Below are 22,654 nucleotides of genomic sequence, written 5' to 3'. Positions count from 1 at the left end.
GGAAGTACTTAAGAAATAGTTAATTTTTTCCCACAGTGAATCTTGCTAGTAATAGTAAGGGAAGTGCTACTAAAAAGAACAGCACACTGAAAAATGATTCAAACAAATGTGCTATTAAAAACGTGCAATTAAAATAAATTAAAGTGGTGAGTAAAGATGTGATGGTTTATTTCTTATAATCCATCTATGAACATCCATACTTTGGAACCCATAAAAAGGATAAATGAGTTTTCTTTCTATTTTATTAAACCTGTAAGTCATTGGAAAATACACAGACCCACACTTTTTTGCTTGTATCCCATTCATCTATGAGAGAGGCTAAAAGTAATGGCTCAAAAATATTTCCATCTTTGTCAGAGTCATATAAGGTTATTTATCGATTGCTTGTTTCTAACAAATGGTGATGAGCCAACAACTCTGAAGCATTCCACGTTCTATCTCCACACCACTCTCCTTTTTATAACTCACAGAAGCAGATCCATTCTACTTTTGTGTTTTCTATCATTAGTTTGTAACCTTAATACCACCCATTTAGCTCTCAACAAGGTATGTAAGGGATTTTTTTTAAGAAAGAAAAGTGAACAGTTTATATTCTGAAATCATGTTTAATAATTTAGAACCACACATGGGTTTCTGTTCTTAGAAACTGCAACCAAATCCCATATCAGTAGATTTGATTATTGAAAGCACAGGATAAAAGTCACATTGCAATGTATAAAAATGCTGATGAAGAGCAACTAAATGCTGTGTGGCACAGCTTTGATTTACACATGAACTTGGGTGGCTTGTTTTTGATCATTACCTGTGAATTATTGATACCCTTAGATCAATGAAATGGTTTCCTTTCAGCTTGTCTCAATTTGCATTTCTTTCAAAGAATGGTATTTTATTGGTTGCACCTTTGTTTGACCTCCCTGAAGCCTAATGGTTCAAAATCCACATGAGAAGTTTCCATTGCATCTTTATATTTTAGATAAATAAAAATACCTCCTTGGAAGGTTAGGCTTTCCCTTCAATGCAGTGGTATTGTCCATTTGTATTAGATTCTTGTAAACACCTGGTTTTTTAAAATAAGAATGTGCCTTTATCCTGTAACTGTCTTTCCTGATTTCCTTGACTATTTGACATTAGGGCTATTCAGGTAAAAGCATTTTTTTCCTTTTTTTCCCCTTCTTCCCTCCCTCCCCCTCTCTCTCCCTCCTTGCTTCCCTTCTTTCCTTCCTTCTCTCTTTCTTTAACTCTTATATGACAGAGTTGTCAAGTGATAATTAAAACCAACATTATTTCACCTAATATCAAAACCTTGGTGTCATTTTTGAGTATACGCTCCCCTTACTCTTCATGTGCAATCAGTTATCAAATTGTGTTGATAGTTTTCCTATGATATTTCATCAACCTGTTTCCCCTATTCTAATTGTTGCTACCATAATTAAACACTTGTAATAATCACCTATTTTCACTGCCTCCAATCTTGACTGTCTATAATCCAAAGCATTCTTTACTTATAAATGTCAGGGGTTCAGCTGCAGAAGTTGAATGTAAAATGGTACAGTTTTCCAGGAAGAAAGTACACGTGTTTTGATCTGATTTTCAGAGGGAATCTATGATTTAAAGAAATGAAGAAAAGTTAAGGATTCCTGTTATAAACTGTCATCTGGAGTATAACTTTAAAATTTTTAATGTTCTATTCAAGTCTGTATGAATGTCCAGAGGGGACAGTTCATTTGTGCAAAAGGATATTTTTTTCCTAGATCAATTACACACTAGTTACCACTCTTGGAGATATTTTAACATTATATCTCAACAGTTGTTTTCTTTAAAATTTTTGTTGTTTGTCTATGCAGAATCTTCAGTGAAACCAAATGCCAATCATTAACGTACTGGTTGAATCCATAATGCTATATCTACAAAATAGAAGACTATGTAACGATATAAAGCAAATCTACTTGGCTTAACATAGTAAAATGGCCAACATGGAATTGTTTAAAAAAAAAAAAAAACTGTGGAAAGGATTTAGAGTAGATACACAGTTTTGTTGAGGAAATAATTATATATATAATGTTAAAAAACAAAATTCCACTTAGTAAATTTTAAAGGTCTTACTGGTTTTATTCAATGATTCAGGAATTGACAGGATCCCATCTAACAGAACAGAGCTTTGAGAAGCTGTACAAAGTGAAGTAGTTTCTTTATCGTGGTTTATGTATACAATGGAATATTACTCAGCCATTAGAAACGACAAATACCCAGCATTTGCTTCAACGTGGATGGAACTGGAGGGTATTATGCTGAGTGAAATAAGTCAATCGGAGAAGGACAAACAGTGTATGTTCTCATTCATTTGGGGAATATAAATAATAGTGAAAGGGAATATAAAGGAAGGGAAAAGAAATGTTGGGAAATATCAGAAAGGGAGACAGAACATAAAGACTCCTAACTCGGGGAAACGAACTAGGGGTGGTGGAGGGGGAGGAGGGCGGGTGTTGGAGGGGAATGGGTGACGGGCACTGAGGTGGACACTTGACGGGATGAGCACTGGGTGTTTTTCTGTATGTTGGTAAATTGAACACCAATAAAAATTAATTAAAAAAAAAAACAAAGTGAAGTAGTTTCATGGGCAAATGGGAACAGGGACAAGGGAGTTACACTGGCAAAAGTGGATTGGTTGGAGCAAGGTAACTTTCCTTTAAGAGACAGCAGGGGTCTATCGGGCAGATTACCTCACCAGTGCTGAGTAGTTACTGATAAACAGGTTTAAGAATTTATTTCTAGAAGACAAAGCTGTAATTAAATCTTAGTTTGGTGACTTGGTCGTAGCATAAGTGGCTCTATTTTGGGCTATTTGTCTTGTTTTTAACAATGTATACATACATATCTTTGAATAGCAAATGCCTGGAAGGCTGTACCTCAAACTTTTAGTTTTCCTTTAGAAGTAAATGTAAAAAACAAACAGAGGTGCCTGGGTGGCTCAATCGATTAAGTGTCTGCTCCTGGCTCCAGTCATGATCTTGGGGTCCTGGGATCAAGCTGGTGTGTTGGTGTTGGGCTCCCAGCTCAGTGGGGAGTCTGCTCCTTCATCTCCCTCTGCCCCTCCTCCCTGCTCCTGTGTGCATTCTCTCTCAAATAAAATCCTGAAAAAAAGAAGTAAATGTAAAAAACAAATCTAAAAAATTATGCATTAATTACTGATTGCAGTCTTCAGTAAGAGTTTAAGAGTATACAACACTTTAACATGCAAAATTGAAATTTGAAAAATGTTATCTATAAGTAAAATATATAAACAAGTCTAAAATTAATATGCAGGCTCCTCACAATTGGCCCCAGCCAATATTTCTACCATTATTGCTCACTTTGTTAGGTTGAGTGTGAGATAAAATGATCTCCAAGGTTATTTGCAACTTGCTTTTATGGCTTACTAGTTCTGTTTTGACCAATGTGCTCTTGCCTTTTCCTGTATGTACTTCATGTGAATATGTGGTGATGTCTCTGAACACCTCTACTTACAAGGGTGAGTCTCAGTTTCCTTTAAACACCAGAATGTGTCCTGTATCTTCCATCATATTTTGCAGGTCCCAACACTTCTACCTATCAATACTGAGTGGAGTTTTTTGACCTTTAGGGATTGTTGTCGCATAGTCACAGTTTTTGCAACCTTTAATATTACATTATTTATTTAGATTGGCCTTTATTTTCATTAATGAGGATAACTTTGTACAATTAGCAGTGAAACCACTGACATGATGAATCAGTTTTGTATTTACTCTAGTGGGCATTAGTAAAAAATAACTTTAAATATTTCACATACTTTTTCTCAAAAAATATAAATATTTCACATACTAAAAGTAATTTTTAAAAAAGATTTTATTTATTCATTTTGAGAAAGAGTGAGAAATTAAGAGAGTACAAACCAGGGGGAAGAGCAGAGACAAAGGGAGAAGCAGTCTCCCCACTGTGGAGGGAGCCTAACACTAACACCAGGCTTGATCCGAGGACTTTGAGAACATGACCAGAGCTGAAAGCAGATGCTTACCCAAACACTTAACAGACTGAGCCACCCAGAAGCCTAACTAGTTGTTTCCTAATCTGATAACATATTAATGATTCTGATACCAATTCAAATGTGTTAATTTTTTCCCAACACCAGGAAATTCTGTGACACTAGCTGGGAGTCCTGTAATTCACCTCAGTTCTGACACTTTGTACTTGAAAATAGCATGGTATCCCAAATGTTAAGGGCTAAGACCTCCCTCCTGCCATTCAGATGCCAAACCCAAGTCCAGGTTGTCACCTATGCTTCTGACCCACTGGCTATATAGATCAGAGGTTTCAATGACAATTTCCTTGTATTCAGTTTGTTAGAGAGGCTCACAGAACTCAAGAAAACATTTCCTTACTGTATCACCAGTTCATTGCAAAAGAATAAAATTGAGAACAACCAGAAGGAAGAAGTACACTGGGTAAGGTATGGGAAGTAGCAGGAGCTTCCATGCTCTCTGGGCATACAATTATCTCTGAATTTTCTTGTGTTCACCAATCCAGAACACTGTTCTAAACCCTGTTCTTCAAGTTTTTATGGAACCTTCATTGCATAGGCACTATTGATTAAATCATTTCTCATTGAGGATTTACTCAACCTCCAGCCCCTCTTGTACTTCATGGAGGCCAAGGTAACCCTCTGACCTTCTAATTGGGTCTCCTGAAAACAGCTCTTACATACTTTCCAAAAGTCATCCTACTACCATAAACTCAGGTGAGGTTGAACAAGAGGCTTGTTATGAGTATCAAGACACCTTTGATGCTCTTATCGCTTAGGAAATACCAAGGGTTCTAGGAGCTCTATGTCAGAAACTGGGACAAAGACCAAATATATATTTCTTATTATAAATCACAGTATCACACATAGCCTTTTGCACAGATGAGCTGTCCACTTTGGACACTCATATAGCCATGTATAAAATAACTTTAACCATCTTTTTAAAAAAATATCCTTTATCCTTTGTTAGTTTCTAAGAGCTGAAGGCCAATGGCATGTTAAAAAAAAATACTTCATATAAGTCTACAGATAACTTTTCAACACTTCATCTTTATATGCCTCGGTTCTTCATCAGGCCATAATAGTATTTCCTACCTGATAAAATTGTTAAGGGATTATATGAGAGAATGGTATTTAAAATGAGCTTAGAATAGTGCTTTGCATATATTAGTGTTATTTGATTTAATCCTCACTGAGTCACTGGGGACTCATCTTGAGAGTTTAGTGAAATCATTTAAATACAGCCCTTAAAGCAGTGCCTAGCACTCGGTAAGTATTCAGATATTATAGAGATGGTGGTGATTATGTGACGATGATGATTACTACTAAATCTAGAAAGGCAGTGTTGAATGTTTGGACAAGGAAGCATGACTCAGAGCTGGAAACCAACCCACTTTAGCTCATCAAACCATAAGCCTTTGGGTAGAGTTGTGCCTCGCCTAAGAAAAAGGAACTAATTTTATTTTTCAATCCATATAGAGCCTCTTGTACTTTTGTCTACCCAAAGAAAACCTTTTCCATTAAATTTATAAGAAATTGGCATCTAAGTTAGCAGTAACCTTAGAAGCACAGTATTTGTAGCCCATGTAAACATGTTTGAAGAATAACTTAGGGAAATATTCCTTTTTTCTTTCTTTTTCCCCCCTCTTTAAATCTTCCCCTGCCACATTTCACAAAAGTATCTAGGCATCTTTTATGCATTTCTGTCTCAGGGACTATAGATTTTCCTACAGAATTTTCCTATAAGAAATTTTCCCCACTGGATTTTGGTTTCTAAAGGCTGAGCATCCTAAGTGTCTGTGTTGAAGACTGGGGTTTTAGACCCTGTCAAAAAGGGACATGAACCTAATAATCTAGAAGGATGGTTTAATATTTAATAATCTGAGCTCCCAGATTCATTATTCATCATATAGCCACTCTGGAGGAAATGTGAATGGATTTTTACTAATCTTCATTCAAGAATGAGATTTAAAAAGTTCTGGAAACAGTATGAGCTCCACTGAGAATAATGCAGAGCAAACACACACTAAATAGTAAACTAGAAGTAATCTGAAAAAGTAAATTGTGCTCATTTTGAAGTGAAAATTCTAAACCTAGTGATGGGCAGTAGAACAACAAATGAAACATCATCTGGTCACTGTAGACTCCCTGATGAAGCATAAACCTTAGCTTTGTTGCAAGGATGAGAGCAAAAATATCCTCCCTTAATGGGAGCAGCAGACCAGTGGTGGTTAATCACCTCTTCCAAGTGTAAAATCACTGGTGATAAAATCACCTCATCATCCTTATGGAGGTGAGGATCATTTACACAAACTTAAAGTTACCCTTGACAAACAGGCTCTTTGTTGATTTCATTAAGTGCCAGACTTTGCTCACCCAGCTTGCCTCTGGATACACACATTTCATTTCCATGAGTATTCTGGGAGTATAGTTCATGTCATTTGCCAACGTCTGGGCCAACATCCACATAATAAAATGCAAACACCATGGAACGTGGACTGACAAACAATCCATCCAGTCTTTAATGAGTAACATTAGCACGCTCTTAAAAACACTAATAACAAGTTTAATTACTGTTCATTTTAGTATGGATGGCAGCTATCCAAAATCCAACTTCTTTATTCATTTTAATAAAAGCATAAAACAATACATTTTTTTTTAAAAATTGCAATTGCAAGTTATTTCCAGAACTTAGACTTATTTTAACATGACATTAACTCAGAAAATAAACGTTTACTTTTTCCCCCCAGATTATAGATTTTTAGAGAACCTTCCTCTCCTACTCTTTCAATATGATATTGTTTTCAAGTTAAATTTCATTGTTTTATTTTAGAAGTGTTTAAGTGTTCTGGACTCAGTTCCAGCATGTGTGTGTTGGATTGGTGTGAGGAATTCCCAAATAGTTCTCAGATACCAGTTAAATTTGACTCAACTCAAATGTTATCTACCTGGAAATAGTATCAGATCCCCTAGGTTAAGAGTTCAATTCTACAAGACTTCCCTCCAGCCCCTAATTAAGACGCCAGTTATAAGCCCATGTTGAATCCTTATTGTCACCTGTGCTTCTGGCCGACCACCTATATATATTGTAGATTTCTAGGACCCCCTTCTTGGATTCAATTAAATTTGTTAGAGTGGCTCAGAGAAATCAGAGAAACATTTTACTTACTAGATCATGAGTTTGTTATAAAAAGATATAATTCAAGAATAGCCAGATGGAAGAGTTGCAGCAGATCCACAGCATGGATAAAGGCAAGGATCTTTAATGCCCTCTCCAAGTATGCCACTGTCCCCAAATTTCCATGTGTTCACTAATCCAGAAGTTCTCCAAACCCTGCCCTTTGGATTTTAATGGAGGCTTCATTACATACCCATGACTGATTAAATCATTGGCCACTGATGATTGATTCAACCTCAAGCCCCTTTCTCCTCCCTAGAGGCTGGGGGTGGGATTGAATATTCCAACCCTTTAATCACTTGGTTGGTTCCACTGCAACTAGGCCTCATCCTTAGGTGCTTTCCCAAAGGTACTTCATTAATATTACAAAAGACACATTTATCACTCTTAACACTTAGGAGATTCCAAGGGTCTAGGAAGCTATGACCCAGCCAGAAAACCAAATATATATGATAAATATATTTTGGTTATCTAAATTATCAAATATATATTCTTCTTAAAAATCACAGTATTGCAGTGATGTTATGCCTTTTAGAGTTTGTTCCCAAAAGATAAAATATAGTTTAAAAAGCATTTTTAACTTTGTAAAAGTTATTGAAATACATAAAAAGTGCCTGATCTATAAAGTGATTGTGCTAAGTTTTAAGCTTTTGCAATAATATTTCAACTGCCTTTCTGTACATTTTACCTTTCCAGCATTTAGAGTAAATTCTCTGCTCCCTGGTTCTGCAGATCACATACACTGTATTATTTGGGACTTGGATTTGGAACTTGAATTGTTTTTCTGGTGCAGATTCTGGCAGAAGTGGCTCAGTTGGTTCTGGAACTAGCAGCTATGGTGAGGTTTCCTGATTTGAGGAGCTGCTTCCTCACCGTTGCAGGGTCAGTCCCTGAGGTGGCAGCCAGGAATGGCCAGAACCTCATTCTAGAATCTATCACTTCGTCTCTCTGTGATTATAAGCTTTTTCTTCTTCAGGTATAAAGGAAAGATTCTATTCTCTACAGGTGAACCTTGAATAAAACTATGTTCATGTCTACTTCATACATTGCAATCATTTTGGTGATTAAATGGAATCATCAATTACAGGAATTAAATGGAATACTTCCATATTAAAAAAAAAGGAATACTTCCATATAGATTGCATAGCCAAATATTTGGCACAAAGTAGGTAATAAATGTTATCTTCTCTTCCCTCCTGCCTGTGATTCTTAGGGAAATTCAGTGCGAACCTGCTTGATAGAGAAATTAAATCACCTCAATATACTTTTTAGTTGTGTGGTGGCTATGTATAGCTCAATACAGAAAGCTGTAGAGACCATGTTTTATAATGGTTGGGGCAAAGAATAGTAAACAATATTTAGAGTCAAATGATCTAGGTTCAGCTCTCAGAACTACGTATAATTTGGCCTTGTGCACAGTTTTCTAGGATTTCTTTTTTTTTTTCATCAATAATGGGAGGTAGACTGGGTCATCTCTAATGGTCCCCAAGTCTTTACAATTCTGAGACTCCTATTCCAGCTTCTTTTGCTTCTAATTTTTCACTAATGATTTGAAACACCAGGAAGATTTTCTTCTTTAGAAGATTCATTGTTTTAGGGGTGTGATATCAAATGATGAAAATATTTTCTTTTTAAAGTCTTGCCTATTGCTTGTAGTCATAAAAGGCGAATGAAGCTATACAAGGAAGAAAAGTGGAGGTGAGTGAGGTTGGTACATTGACTGTGTTTTGAGGGGTAATAGAACAAAGTCCTGTTGGCTTAGTTTGTCAGACTAATGGGGTTTTTCATGGTGGCATCTGGTTATTATTCTAAAATATGAACCTTGAGGCCTATTTAGTTTTGTTTTGGGATCTTTGTTTAGTTTTGTTTTTTACAATTAGTAACCTTGATTATAATGCTACAAGTTACAAAATTTAGAAAAGATACTCTGAGGGACTGAAAATATAGAAGATAATAGAATCCTTTAAATATGTAGGAGATAGATACAATCTTAGAAGAGAAAAGCAGATTTCACTAAAATGCAGTGGAAAAGGATAGTCAAGTGAACTTATTATAAATGCACCTAACTAAAAGGGAAGAAAAATCATTGGAGGAAAGGAAATTATCTCCTGGTCTTACAACTATTTAAGGTCTTGGTGGATGTTAGGAAAGATGTAGAATATTATGTATGATATTCATTCTCTCTCCAAGATGCTTTAAAAATACATAAGAAAATCAAGACTGTCTTTAGATATTAAAATTGAGCTTAAAAAATGACATGAATTCAGATGTAGATTGACATTATTGACTAGATATTTTTTCTTTCAAAACAAATTATAGCAGTATTGGTGTTTGAATCTGGCCCATTGGTTGTAAGAAAAAAGAATTCAGTTGGATTATTTCAGGGAACAAATAATTTTGTTATATGGTTTTGATAATATGGACTTTGATTTGAACTGGACAATTAGGCATAGAGGTCAATATTTTTCTGCCTCTCTCTTTCTCTGTGTTGCACCACTCTATTCCCCATTCCAACCTATGGAACTTGTCTGCTCACTCTAACTTTCTGCATCTTCATTGTCCAGCTTGTCTGCATGCATATTTTACTTCCTCTAGATTATCTTTCCTTTCTAGAGCACCTTCCCCCCACCCAATTTATGTTTTTATATCTCATTTGTTAAAGTGAGAACTCTTGCCTTTTCTTGGGGAAAGGAAAGCACTTTACTCTTCTTTCCTCAGATCAGCTCCTTAACTTGGCAATCATGTGACTAATATGATTTAGGAAATGGAGACCGGGGCTGTGGCGCATTTACCAGTCATAGTCTCATTTTTGTGTTTTATCTACTTCTCTGTAGTTTCAGTTCTGAGGCAAAGAAAGAAATCTTGATTTTCAATTTCAAGTTATATTTGGTTTCACTAGACTGAAAGCATTAATTTTTTCCTTTCCATGTCTGTGTATATTCATCTGGTTCAAGATGCATGGGGCAGTGGTTCTCATCTGGGAGTGATTTTGATGGGGGATGTTTGATGATGTCTTAAACATTTTGGATTATCAGGACTAGAGAAGGAGATCTACTGACTGGCTTCTAGTTGGTAAAGTCCAGGGATGCCACTAAGCATCATATGATGTATAAGATGAAACCCACATTAAACAAAACAAAACAAAACAAAACAAAAACTGGTCCAAAATGTCAGTAGTGCAAGAGGTTAAAAAATCCTATCATAGGGGAAGTGAAAAGTTTGAGGTTAATTACTGCCTTTATGTTTAAACTCTCTTTGATTACCTTTTCTATCTAATCTCTCAGTTACATTCTTCCAGATTACCATGATGAGATATGATCGGCAAAGATTTTTTCATTTGTTTTTTATTATTTAAAAAAAATTAAATTTCAGTATAGTTAACATTTAGTATTATATTAGTTTCAAGTGTACAATATAGTTATTCAACAGTTCTATACATTACTCAGTGCTCAGCATGATAGGTGTACTCTTAATCCCCTTCATCTATTTCACCCATCCTTCCACCCACCTCCCTTCTGGTAACCATAAGTTTGTTCTCTGTAGTTAAGGATCTGTTTTTTAGTTTGTCCCTTTTTTCTTGGTTCATTTGTTTTCTTTATTAATTTCCACATGTGAATGAAATTACATGATATTAGTCCTTCTATAACTAGCTTATTTCACATAGCATTATTCTCTCTAGTTCCACCCATGGCTCAGTAATATTAAATTTTATATGTATACCACATCTTTATCCATTCCTCTGTTGAAGGACAGTTGGGCTGCTTCCATAATTAGGCGATTGTAAATAATGCTGCAGTACACATAGAGGTGAATACATCCTTTCAAATTACTGTTTTCATATTATTTGGGTAAATACCCCATAATGGAATTACTGAATCATATGGTAATGCTATTTTTAATTTTTTGAGGAACCTCCATGCTGTTTTCCACCGTGGTTATATCAGTTTGCATTCCCACCATCAAAGCACAAGGGTTCTTTTTTCTCCATATACTTGCCAACACTTGTTTCTTGTTTTCTTGATTTTAGGCATGCTGACAGATGTGAAGTGATATCTCACTGTGGTTTTGATTTGCATTTCTCTGATGATGAGTGATTTGAGCACCTTTTCATGTGTTTGTTGGTCATCTGTATGTCTGCTTTGGGGAAATGTGTGTTCATGTCATCGGTCCATTTCTTAGATTGTTTGGGTTTTTGGTTTTGAGTTGTATAAATTCTTTGTATATTTTGGATAATGACTCTTTATTGAATGTCTCTTGCAAATATCTAATACCATTCAGTAGGTTGTCTTTTGGTTTTGTTGATTGTTTGCTTTACTGTACAGACATTTTAAAAAAAATTTTGATGTAGTCCCAGTAGTTTGTTTTTGCTTTTGTTTCCCCTGCCTCAGGAGACATTTAAAAAAAATGTTGCTATGTCCAATGTCAGAGAAAGTACTGCCTGTATTCTCTTCTAGGGTTTTTATGGTTTCAGGCCTCACATTTAAATCCTTAATCCATTTTGACTTTATTTTTGTGTATGGTGTAAGACAATGGTCCAGGTTTATTCTTTTGCATGTATTGTCTAGTTTCCCCAACACCATTTGTTGAAGAGACTTTTTCTCATTGCAAAGATTAACTGACCATATAATCCTGGGCTTATTTCTGGGTTCTCTCTTCTCTTCCATTGATCTCTGTGTCCATTTTTGTACCAGTACCATATTGTTTACTGTGGCTTTGTAGTATATCTCAAAATATGTGATCATGATACCTCCAGTATTGCTTTTCTTTTTCAATATTGCTCTGGCTATTCAGACTTTTAAGTGGTTCCATACAAATTGTAGGATTATTTGTTGTAGTTCTTTGAAAAATACTTTGATATTTTAAATCTGTAGATTGCTTTGAGTAGAATGGCCACTTTAACAATATTTGTTCTTCCAGTGCCTGAACATGAATATCTTCCCATTTGTTTGTATTGTCTTCAATTCCTTTCTTTGGTGTATTGTAGTTTTCAGAGTATAGGTCTTTGACTTCCTTGGTTAAGTTTATTCCTAGGTATTTTATTATTTTTGGTGCAGTTGTAAATGAGTTTTCCTAATTTCTTTTTCTGTTACTTCATTATTAGTGTATAGAAATGTACCAGATTCTTTATATTGATTTTGTATCTTGTGACTTTATTGAACTAACTTATCAATTCTAGAATTTTTTTGGAGAAGTCTTTAGGGTTCTGATATATTGTATCATGTCATCTGCAAATATTGAAATTTTTACTTCTTCCTTACCAATTTGGATGCCTTTTATTTATTTTTCTTGTTTGCTCTGTCTACGACCTCTAGTCTTATGTCGAATAAAAGTGGTGAAAGTGGATACCCGTGTCTTGTTCCTGACCTTAGGGGAAAAGCCGTTTTTCCCCATTGAGTTTAAATATTAGCTGTGGGTTTTTCATATATGGCCCTTATTATGTGGAAGTGTATTCCTTCTAAACCCACTTTGTTGAGGGTTTTATCAGGAGTATATGTTGAACTTTGCAAATGTTTTTTCTGCATCTATTGAAATGATTATATGGTTTTTATCTTTTCTCTTGTTCATGTAATTTATCACATTGGCTGATTTCTAGTATTGAAACATCTTTGCATTCCAGGAATGAATCCCACTTGATCATGGTGAGTGATTTTTTAAAATGTATTGTTGGCCTTGGTTTGCTGGTATTTTGTTGAGGATTTTTGCATTTATGTTTTTTAGAGATACTGGCCAGTAGTTCTCTTTTCTTGTAGTGTTTTTATTTGCTTTTGGTATCATGGTAATACTGGCCTCATAGAATGGGTATAGTAGCTTTCTTTCCTCTTTTTCTTAGAATGGTTTGAGAAAAATAAAAGAAAAATAAATATTAACTGGCCATTAAATGCTTGGTATAATTCACTTGCGAAGCCATGTGTCCCTGGACTTTTGTTTGTTGGGAGTTTCTTGAATACTGATTCAGTTTCACTGCTAGTAATGGGTATGTTCACATTTTCTGTTTCTTCCTGATTCTATTTTGGGAGGTTATATGTTTCTGGGAACTTATTCATTTATTCTAGGTTGTCCAATTTGTTGCCATGAAATTTTTCATAATATTCTGTTGTATAATCCTTTGTGTTTCTATGGTGTTGGTTGTTACTTCTCTTTCATTTCTCTCTCTCTCTCTCTCTTTCTCTCTCTCTGAGTTCTTTTTCTTTCTCTATGAGTCTAGCTAAGTTTTATTAATTTTTTTGATTTTTCAAAGAACCAGCTCCTGGTTTCATTGTTCTGTTTTTGTTTTAGTTTCGATTTTGTTTATTTCTGCCCTAAAGTTTATTATTTTCTTCCTTCTACTGGCTTTGGATTTTGTTTGTTCTTTTTTTTTCTAGATTCCTTATATGTAAGTTTAGGCTATTCATTTGAAATTTTTCTTGCTTCTTGAAGTAGGCCTTTATTACTCTAAACTTCCCTCTTAGAACAGTTTTTGCTGCGTCTCAAAGATTTTGGATCATTGTGTTTTCATTTTTTCCATGTATTTCTTAATTTCCTATTTAATTTATTGGTTAGCCCATTCATTTTTCAATAGCATGTTGTATAGCCTCCATGTGTGGCTCTTTCCAGACTTTTTCCTGTGGTTAATTTTTAGTTTCATAGTTTTGTGGTTAGAAAAGATACATTGTGTGACTTTGATCTTTTTGAGTTTGTTGAGACTTGTTTTGTGTCCTAATATGTGATTTATTCTGGAGAATTTTCTGTGTGCACTTGAAAGGAATGAATATTCTACTGTTTTAGGACAGAATATTCTGAATATATATCTGTTAAATCCATCTGGTCCAATATGTCATTCAAAAGCATTGTTTTGTTGTTGTTGTTGTTGATTTTCTCTTTGGATGATTTGTTCATTGATGTAAGTTGGGTGTTAAAGCCTCCTAATATTGTATCACTATCAATTAGTTCCTTTATGTTTGCTATTAGTTGCTTTATGTATTTAGATACATAAACAATTACAATTGTCATATCTCCTTGTTGGATTGTTTCATTTGATTATATACTGTCTTTCTTTGTCTCTTGTTATGTCTTTGTTTTTTTAAGAGAATTTATTTATTTATTTATTTATTTATTTATTTATTTATGAGAGACAGAGATAGTGACAGAGATGGTGAGAGAGCACACATAGGGAGGAGAGATAGTGAGAGAGAGCACAAGGGGGAAGGAGAGAGCCTTGATGCAGAGCTCCATCCCAGGACCCTGTGATCATGACCTGAGATGAAAGTAGACACTTAACCAACTGAGCCACCCAGGTGCCCTAGTCTTTGCTTTATAGTCTGCTTTATCTAGGGGTGCCTGAGTGACTCAGTCAATTAAATGTTTGTCTCTTGATTTCAGGTCAAGTCATGATCTCAGAGTCATGCAATCAAGGCCTGCATCATGCTCTGAGTACAGCAGGGAGTCTGCTTGAGATTCTCCCCTTCTCCATCTGTCCTTCTCCCCATATGCACTCTCTTTCTCTAAAATAAATAAATCAGTCTTTAAAGTATGTTTTGAGAAGTCCATTGAGAGAAGAATGGATAAGGAAGATATGGTATATATATGCAAACACAGTATGGAATATTACTAAGCCATCAAAAAGAAATCTTGCCATTTTCAATGACATGGATAGAACTAGAGGGTATTATGCTAAGCAAAATAAGTCAATCAGAGAAAGATTCATATATATAATTTAAGAAATGAAACAGAAGATCATAGGGGAAGGGAGGGAAAAATAAAATAAGACCAAATCAGATAGGGAGACAAACCATGAGACTCTTAACTCTAGAAATAAAACTGAAGGTTGCTGGAGATGGGTAACTGGGTGATGGGCATTAAGGAGGGCACATGATGTAACGAACACTGGGTGTTATATGCAACTGATGAATCGCTGACCTCTACCTCTGAAACCAATAATATACTGTGTGTTAATTAATTGAATTTAAATAAGATAAAGTTAAGCAAGCAAACCAAACCAAACCAAAAAGTCTGTTTTGTCCAATGTAAGTATTGCTACCCTGGCTTTCTTTTCACTTCGATTTGCATGATGAATGCTTTTCCCTCCTTCACTTTCAATCTACATGTGTCTTTAGGTCTGAAATGAGTCTCTTATATGGGAAGCTCTTTATTTCATCTTCTATTCTGGATGCTAGCCCTACTGGATAAAGTATTCTTGGCCATAGATTTTTTTTGTTTGAGCACTGAATATATCATGCTACTCTCTTCTGGCCTGCAGAGGTTCTGCTAAAAAAGTAATTAATAACCTTATGGGATTTCTTTTGTATTTAGCTATTTTTTTTTTCTCTTGCTACTTCTAAAGTTCTCTCATTACCTCATCTCTGTCATTTTAATTAGTATGTGTCTTGGTTCAGATCTCCTTGGGTTGATTCTGTTGAAGTCTCTGTGTACCTGCTGGATCAGGACCTTTTTTTCCCTTCCCCACATTCAGGAAGTTTTCAGCTATTATTTTTTCACATAAATTTTTTGTCCCCCTTTCTCTCTCTCTTCTCTTTATGGGATCCTTATAATGCAAACGTTATTACTCTCAATGGAGTCACTGAGCGCCCTAAGTCTATGATCATTTTTTATTATGTTTTCTCTCTCCTGTGAACTTGATTGCTTTCTATTACTCTGATGTCCTTCTGCTTCCTCTAGTCTACTACCATCTAGTCCATTTTTAATTTCAGTTAGTGAGTTCTTCATCTCTGGTTGGTTCTTTTAAATGTTTTCTATCTTTTTTTAAGGGTCTCACTGAGGTCCTCCACTCTTTTTGCAAGTCCAAGTGTATCTTTATGATCATTACTTTAAATTGTCGATCAGACATATTACTTACTTGAGTTTCATTTAGGTATCTTGCTCTAATTTTGTCTTGTTCTTTTATTTGGATTATATTCCTCTGTCTCCTATTTTTTTCTGATTTCTGTGTTTGTTTCTGTTTGTTAGGAAAGTCAGCTACATCTCCTGCTGTTAAAAGTAGTGGCCTTGGGACGCCTGGGTGGCTCAGCAGTTGAGCCTTTGCCTTTGGCTCAGGGCATGATCCCGGGGTCTGGGATCAAGTCCCATGTCGGGCTTCCTGCATGGAGCCTGCTTCTTCCTCTGCCTATGTCTCTACCTCTCTCTCTGTCTCTCATGAATAAATAAATAAAATCTTTTTTAAAAAAAGTAATGGCCTTATGAAGAAGATATCCTTTATTGCCTTGCAGTGCCATGTGCCTGTTCACCAGAATCTAGTGTTTCCAGAGTGTCTCCTGTGTGTGTTGCATGCATCTTATTGTGGCTGGGTGACTTTTGCCTTCAACCTTATCATTTGGAATGGCTCTTTTTGCCTGTTATTATCAGGGTTTGGTCCCTGTGTTGTTTAGTGGACCAGTCTGGGGCTACCTTGGTTTTGAGGTGAGTCAGATCAGCTATAGTAGTGCTTAACTACAGGGCACTTACCCTGTATTGTCTTCTGAGAGGCTTTTGTTGGTGGGCAAAGCCTGCAGACCAAATGTCTGACCCCAGTGCACTCCTGGGGCCATAGTCAGAGTGGTATGAGTCGTTATCTTCCCCTCTCTCCAGAATAGGAGTCACTTTGGAATCATGCTGGCTCCTGTTGAGGGTGCTTGCATGCTGCCATTATTCTGGCATTGCTTTGGAGGGGCTCTGAGCAAGGGTATATTGGGGCAGGGGCAGGTTCACAGCAGAATATGGGAGTGGGGCATATAGTGCCAGTAAGGTCTGTATTTGTCTGCTGTGGGAAGGGACCTGCAGCTGCTGGGGACTGAGGCAAGCAGGGATGGAAGGGGCAAATCTGCAGAAGTGCTCAGGAAGGGCACATAGTGTTAACAAAGTTTGCACAGATCTGCTATGACAGGGGACCTGGAGCAGAGGCCTGGCTGGAGAGGGCATGTCCACAGGTGAATGCAGGGGACAGGATCAGCTGTGAGCAAGTTAGGTAGCTAGTGTTGGTGCTGTGCTGGATCCCCCAGCTGTCATGTGTCCATGCAGGGGAGAGAAATGGTGCCTGCCAGACCTTTTGCTTCTGGAGAAGTCTGCCAAGGATCCTTGCCCCTTTACGGCTTGCACTTAGGTTAGTAAACAAATTTCCCTTCCCAGCAGTTTTCAAACTGCTGCTTCTATGCTGTATCTCTGTGAGGTGTTTGTTGTGCTGCCTCCTTAAGAGCAGGGACCCAGTTTCCTTTCACTCTCCTGGGTCTAACAGAGCCCAGCCTCTGATTTTTAAGATTCCAGGTGGTAAGCTCTGTTGATTGCATCAACTCTCGAAATATGACCTCTCTGGTTTTCAAAGCCACATGTTATGGGGATTCGTGTTTCACATGTGGGCTCTCTAGTGTGATGCTATCTTTTTTTTTTTTCCCCTCTGCTCCTGTGGTGTCCCTCTCTCCTGTTGATAGTTATGCACATTGATTTAACTCCCAACTGTCTCCACCCTCTCTACCTTCATCATTGTAGCCTGCATTCATTGTCTCTACATTCAGCTGTGGAGAGACTGTTCTACCAGTCTTCAGGTCTTTTTCTGGGTTGGTTATACTGACGTGGATACTGATATAGATATCTGGTTGTATCTATGGAGCCAGGTGAGCTTAGGGTCCTCCTCCTCTGCCATCTTCCCTGGAAGTCAAGACTATTTTCGAGCGAGGCTCCACAGAGCATAGATATTTGCCAGTCTATGGATTCAAGTTCCTTAGTCCAGCAAGGACTAATAAGTATGACCCAGCAAGGTACCAGCTATGATGTGTAAAACATAGACATGTTAGTATTCATCTCTAAAAAAGGCATAGCAAGTTTTATAAAGGGGTATGGTTAGGCAGGTATCATAAGACATCCTTAGAAAATCAATAAAATATTAACTACCTTAATATTTAATAACTTTTTATTGATGACAAAAACACAAGTGGGTTTTCTGACATATATTTTAAGGCAATGTGATTGAAGAATAATTTTTCAGATAATTAGTTTGCGTATCTATGAAAACTCTTAAATTTCATTAGCTCTGAGAAGAAGGAAAAAAATACATAATAGATTAATTTGTGAGTTTCTACTTCCTTGGGTACCCTAGGTGTCCATGATCCTTATCCTAGGAACTCTTAGTAAGCTTTTTTCTAGAAACAAGTTTCAGAACAGGCATGCAGAAGCAAAGCAGAGCAAACATCTTAGATGCTGATATTCAGTAAAAGAGGAGCAGGGGACCTATTTTCCAGGGAGTGAGAAGGTGTTTCCCACACAAATCCTTTTAAGACTTGAACAGAGCTATTGTGTGTCACTTCCAGACAGCTTGTTGAGTACTTGCCCTTGAGAATATAGTGATTAAAATGGATGATGAGCTAGAATGAAAACACTCTTCTGTTTGTTACTGTGTGTTGGGAAACACTTGCTGGTTCTAGCCCTGGTTTCTCTTATAATATGATTAGACAGAAAGCAGCCACTTTACTGAGGAGTCAGTGGTAGTGATCATCTCACTATAAATACAAAGCTCCTGAAGTATGTGGAAGAGCCCTGAATGTGAATTGGGAAAGAATCACCTTAGAGTTTTTAAAAGAAAATTTCTCACAATTTACTCATCTATTAGGTTTTTATTCAGTGATTCATGAATCAGGCAGCATCTAGTAGATGGAAAGAAGCTCTGAAGATACGTACAAAGTGAAAGATTTTTATAAACCAAAGTGAGCAAGATCAAGGAAGTTATACTGGGCTTTTGCTAATTGGTTAAAGCAGGGCTCCATTTCTTATAAGGAGCAAAGGGAAATCCTAGAGCCATATTAGGGTAGGGAACTTGTGCTCAGCAGGCAAGCACTGATTAGTTAACCTAGGCCTTTCTTTTCTGGGAGAGCCCAGGAGAATAATTTAGTTATGTTTTGATTTCCCGAAGAGTAGCTTAGCATGAGAGACTTCATCTTGGGCCTACTCAGTTTACTTTAAGAGAGAGTCCTTGGTCTCTCATAATAGTCTTGGGCTATGCAAATAGGCCACTCGCTCTGAAGCATTTTGAACCTTAATCTTGCTATCTTCATACTGAAAGCAAACCTGCTTTTCAACATTTTGGCAGGACTTTTAAGACCTTCTGTCACAGCTTCACTGCTTCCAATTACAAAAACTGGTAGCAGTAAAGCTATGAAGGCTATTATGCTGTGAATACTGTTTAGTTCTAGAATATTATTGTGCATCAGTTTTCTCATTTGTAGATTGGAGAAGGTTGTATCTGCCTCACAGAGTTCTTGAGAAGTAAATGAGTTGATGCCTGCAAAGCACTTGTAATAGCATCTTTCATAAATATTATCTATCATTATTAATGCTTTTAGCACAGTGCTTGACACCTGGCAATCATTCAATCAGCGGTACTATTTTTATACAAAGTCAGACATTATTATTGCTAGAAACAAAGAAAAATAAGGATTTATGGCAAAGGAGAACTTTTTTTTTTTTTTTTTTTTTTTTTTTTGCAAAGGAGAACTTAATAAATGAGTGTGAAGTTCTGCTATTGCCTAAGCCAGTATACATTTTGGGATAATGGTTAGGCTGGATAGGGAGCCATCAGTCAAGCAGGAAGAATGAGGCAAAGGAAGAAACCTTTTTAGTAGACATCTGAATGATTTGATGAATCTGATGGTGTTTTGGCTGGAGATGTAATTTGACAATAATTGAGCACTTTCCAAATACCATTTGTAAGGTAAACTTACCTTATTGCTGTTAATTGGCAGCATAAATTTCCTCTCTGTGGATGTTCTGCACATTTGTGGATCTCATTGCAGGATAAAACCAAATCAACAGAATCCTTCCATCTCATTCATTTCTAATGCAGCCTCTATAGAACAAAATAGAAAGCTGATATTTCTCTCTCCGTGTATATTCAGCCTACAGTCAGTGATTCTAGCTCTCATTGCTGGGTATTCTTAATATTATCATGAAACCTAGAGTATTCCCCCAGTAAGGGCTTAAATCTTCCCCCTTTAAAATAAACTGCTTCTGGTCATTCTTGGATTAGATACTGATAGACCCAAAACAATAATTCAAGTTATTCTTCCCTATTTTAGATCTAAAGCTAATTGTACCTGCAGATCTTGGAGTTATTCTTTAAATAAAACTTACCCTCAACATATCTGAATCTGTCTATCATGAATTCTAGATCTTTTAACTCATAGTCTCCAGAAAAATATAGTTTATCTACTTCCCAGGGTGGTGGTGGTGGGGGGGCAGATAGCCTTCATTCATTCAACTAAAATTGACTGATGACCAACAGTATGAAAGTCTTTTCTGTGTGTTTATGTGCAACCATAAACAAAAAGATAAGATCCCTGGTCTTAGGTAATTTGTATATTAAGGCAGAGGAAATAAGTGATAGTTAAGAAATTAAATAATTTTACTTTATTCAACAATAAGTTTCCATAAAAAGAGGATTTAAAATAAAATAAAGAGAATTTCCTAGAGAATTATATCATATTGAATGGGGCAAGAATTCCTCACTGAGGAAGTTGCCTTGGAATGACCAAACAAAACAAAACAAAACAAAACAAAAACAAACTAGATATTTAAAAATCTAGGGCAGGAGAGAGAGGAAAATAAAGGAAATAGCTAGGGTTAAGGTAGGAGCCAAGCTGGTGTGCTCAAAAAATAAAGAGAATTTCAATAAATGTGGACTAAGTGGATCAAGGGGTAAAAGACAAGAATGAAATTAAAGATGTGAGTTGGGGGACAGATTGTATGGGTCCTTATACTGCATAGTTAAGGATTTACATTTTATTCTAAATCTTAATGTTTTAGAATATTGGTTTTATTCATAAAAGGACTTGATCAGAAAAACAGTTTTTAAAATATTAAATTGGCTGCTTTCTGGACAATGGATTGTAGGAAAGCAAGAATAGAGGTTGGAAACTAATAAGTTATCCAATGAACAAAAATGAAACAGAAGAGGTTATACTTTTCACACTGAGGTTGAAATAGTGGACATTGAAATAGATCAATTTGGGGTACCCAGGGGGCTTAGTCAGTTGGGTGACTGACTATTGATTTTGGCTTGGGTCCTGATCTCAGGGTCATGGGATCAGCCCTACATCAGGCTTCGTGCTCAGGAGTCTACTTGGGATTCTCTCCCTCTCTCTCTCTGCTCCTCCCCACCTCATAATCACATGCTCTCTTTTTCTCTCTCTCTCTCTTTTTTTTTTTTTTTAATTTATTTATTTATTTATTTATTTATGATAGTCACAGAGAGAGAGAGAGGCAGAGACACAGGCAGAGGGAGAAGCAGGCTCCATGCACCGGGAGCCCGACGTGGGATTTGATCCCGGGTCTCCAGGATCGCGCCCTGGGCCAAAGGCAGGCGCCAAACCGCTGCGCCACCCAGGGATCCCATTCTCTCTCTCTCTCAAATAAATAAATGAATCTTTAAAAAAAATAGGTCAATTCAGATAAGTTATTTAGCTGCCAGGACTCAATAATGCATTTCTTTATCTTAGAGCTGGGGTTGGTAGTAATTGAAAGAGAAAAAAAATAGATGCTCCATTGTTGGTGGATTTGAGTAGCTGGGTGTTCATTATTGTCCTTACCTGAAATAATGAAGACTCAGGGTGAGAGACGGTCTTGAAGCTGGAGTAAGAAAAGAATGGATATTTCTGTTTTAAAAATTTTTACTTCTAGAATTCATGTTTTAGGTGTGTCCTTAGGAACTTGAGCCTTTATTTTTATTATGTCAGTTTCAGTTGTAGTTTAGCAATGTGTGTAGAAAAAATATATTCATTGGGAAAATATGTATCCTATTTATATTACCCTTCCTAATTTTAGTTTTATTCATTGTCTTTCAGCTATTTTGTAACTCTTTGTAAGTTGTAGGTGGCTGAGAGATTTATACATTCCTCTCTATCCAGTAGTGATATTAACTGATTCCTTCTCTCCTTCAGAAAAAAAAAAACAGTTTTGTCCCCATTTGCAATTCATCTTGACATTGCTTTACTCCATATGAATTTTTGCTCTTTTGACTCAGTCATAACATGTGCTTGGTTTTCTTATATTATGTGAATAAAATAAAATCTTTAACGCATGTTCATTTCTGTATCCCTATGAGAGTCATGGTTTTATGTTTTCCTGAAAATTATGTATTAACACATCTCATCAATGGTGCATACAGCTCTCATGGTCAAATGAACATGCCTTTTTCACATGAACTGCTTTCAGGTTGTGTCTCCCAAATCCTGTGTTTAATAATGTGATCTTTAACACATTTCATTTCATATAACGCTAATTTCTCTGACAAATTCTGGACTTTCATATGCAAAGCTAGAATAATTTTCACTAGTACAATGACAAATTCAAAAGTCAAATGATTTATATTATGCCTCAGCACCAAGAACATTACATCTTCCAGGTGGAAGGGAGAATGGTTTTAGCCGTTCTTTTTTTCTTTTTTTTTTTTTTAAGATTCTATTTATTTACTCATGAGAGACACAGGC

General features: G+C 36.3%; 1 long non-coding RNA gene across 1 annotated transcript; it reads right to left on the bottom strand.

The window, feature by feature from the left end:
• Window positions 1–2,084: 2,084 nt before the first annotated feature.
• On the bottom strand, window positions 2,085–20,197 carry LOC140593906 (uncharacterized). Its single transcript, XR_011994330.1, has 2 exons — window positions 19,892–20,197; window positions 2,085–3,131 (listed from the first exon to the last, which is right to left on the bottom strand). It is a non-coding gene; the product is annotated as an uncharacterized lncRNA (long non-coding RNA).
• Between the last annotated feature and the right edge of the window lie 2,457 nt (window positions 20,198–22,654).

Source organism: Vulpes vulpes, chromosome 9 (assembly GCF_048418805.1).
Source record: "Vulpes vulpes isolate BD-2025 chromosome 9, VulVul3, whole genome shotgun sequence".
In the NCBI taxonomy this organism is placed as follows: Eukaryota; Metazoa; Chordata; class Mammalia; order Carnivora; family Canidae; genus Vulpes; species Vulpes vulpes.
This window is presented reverse-complemented; position numbering and strand designations above follow the sequence as displayed.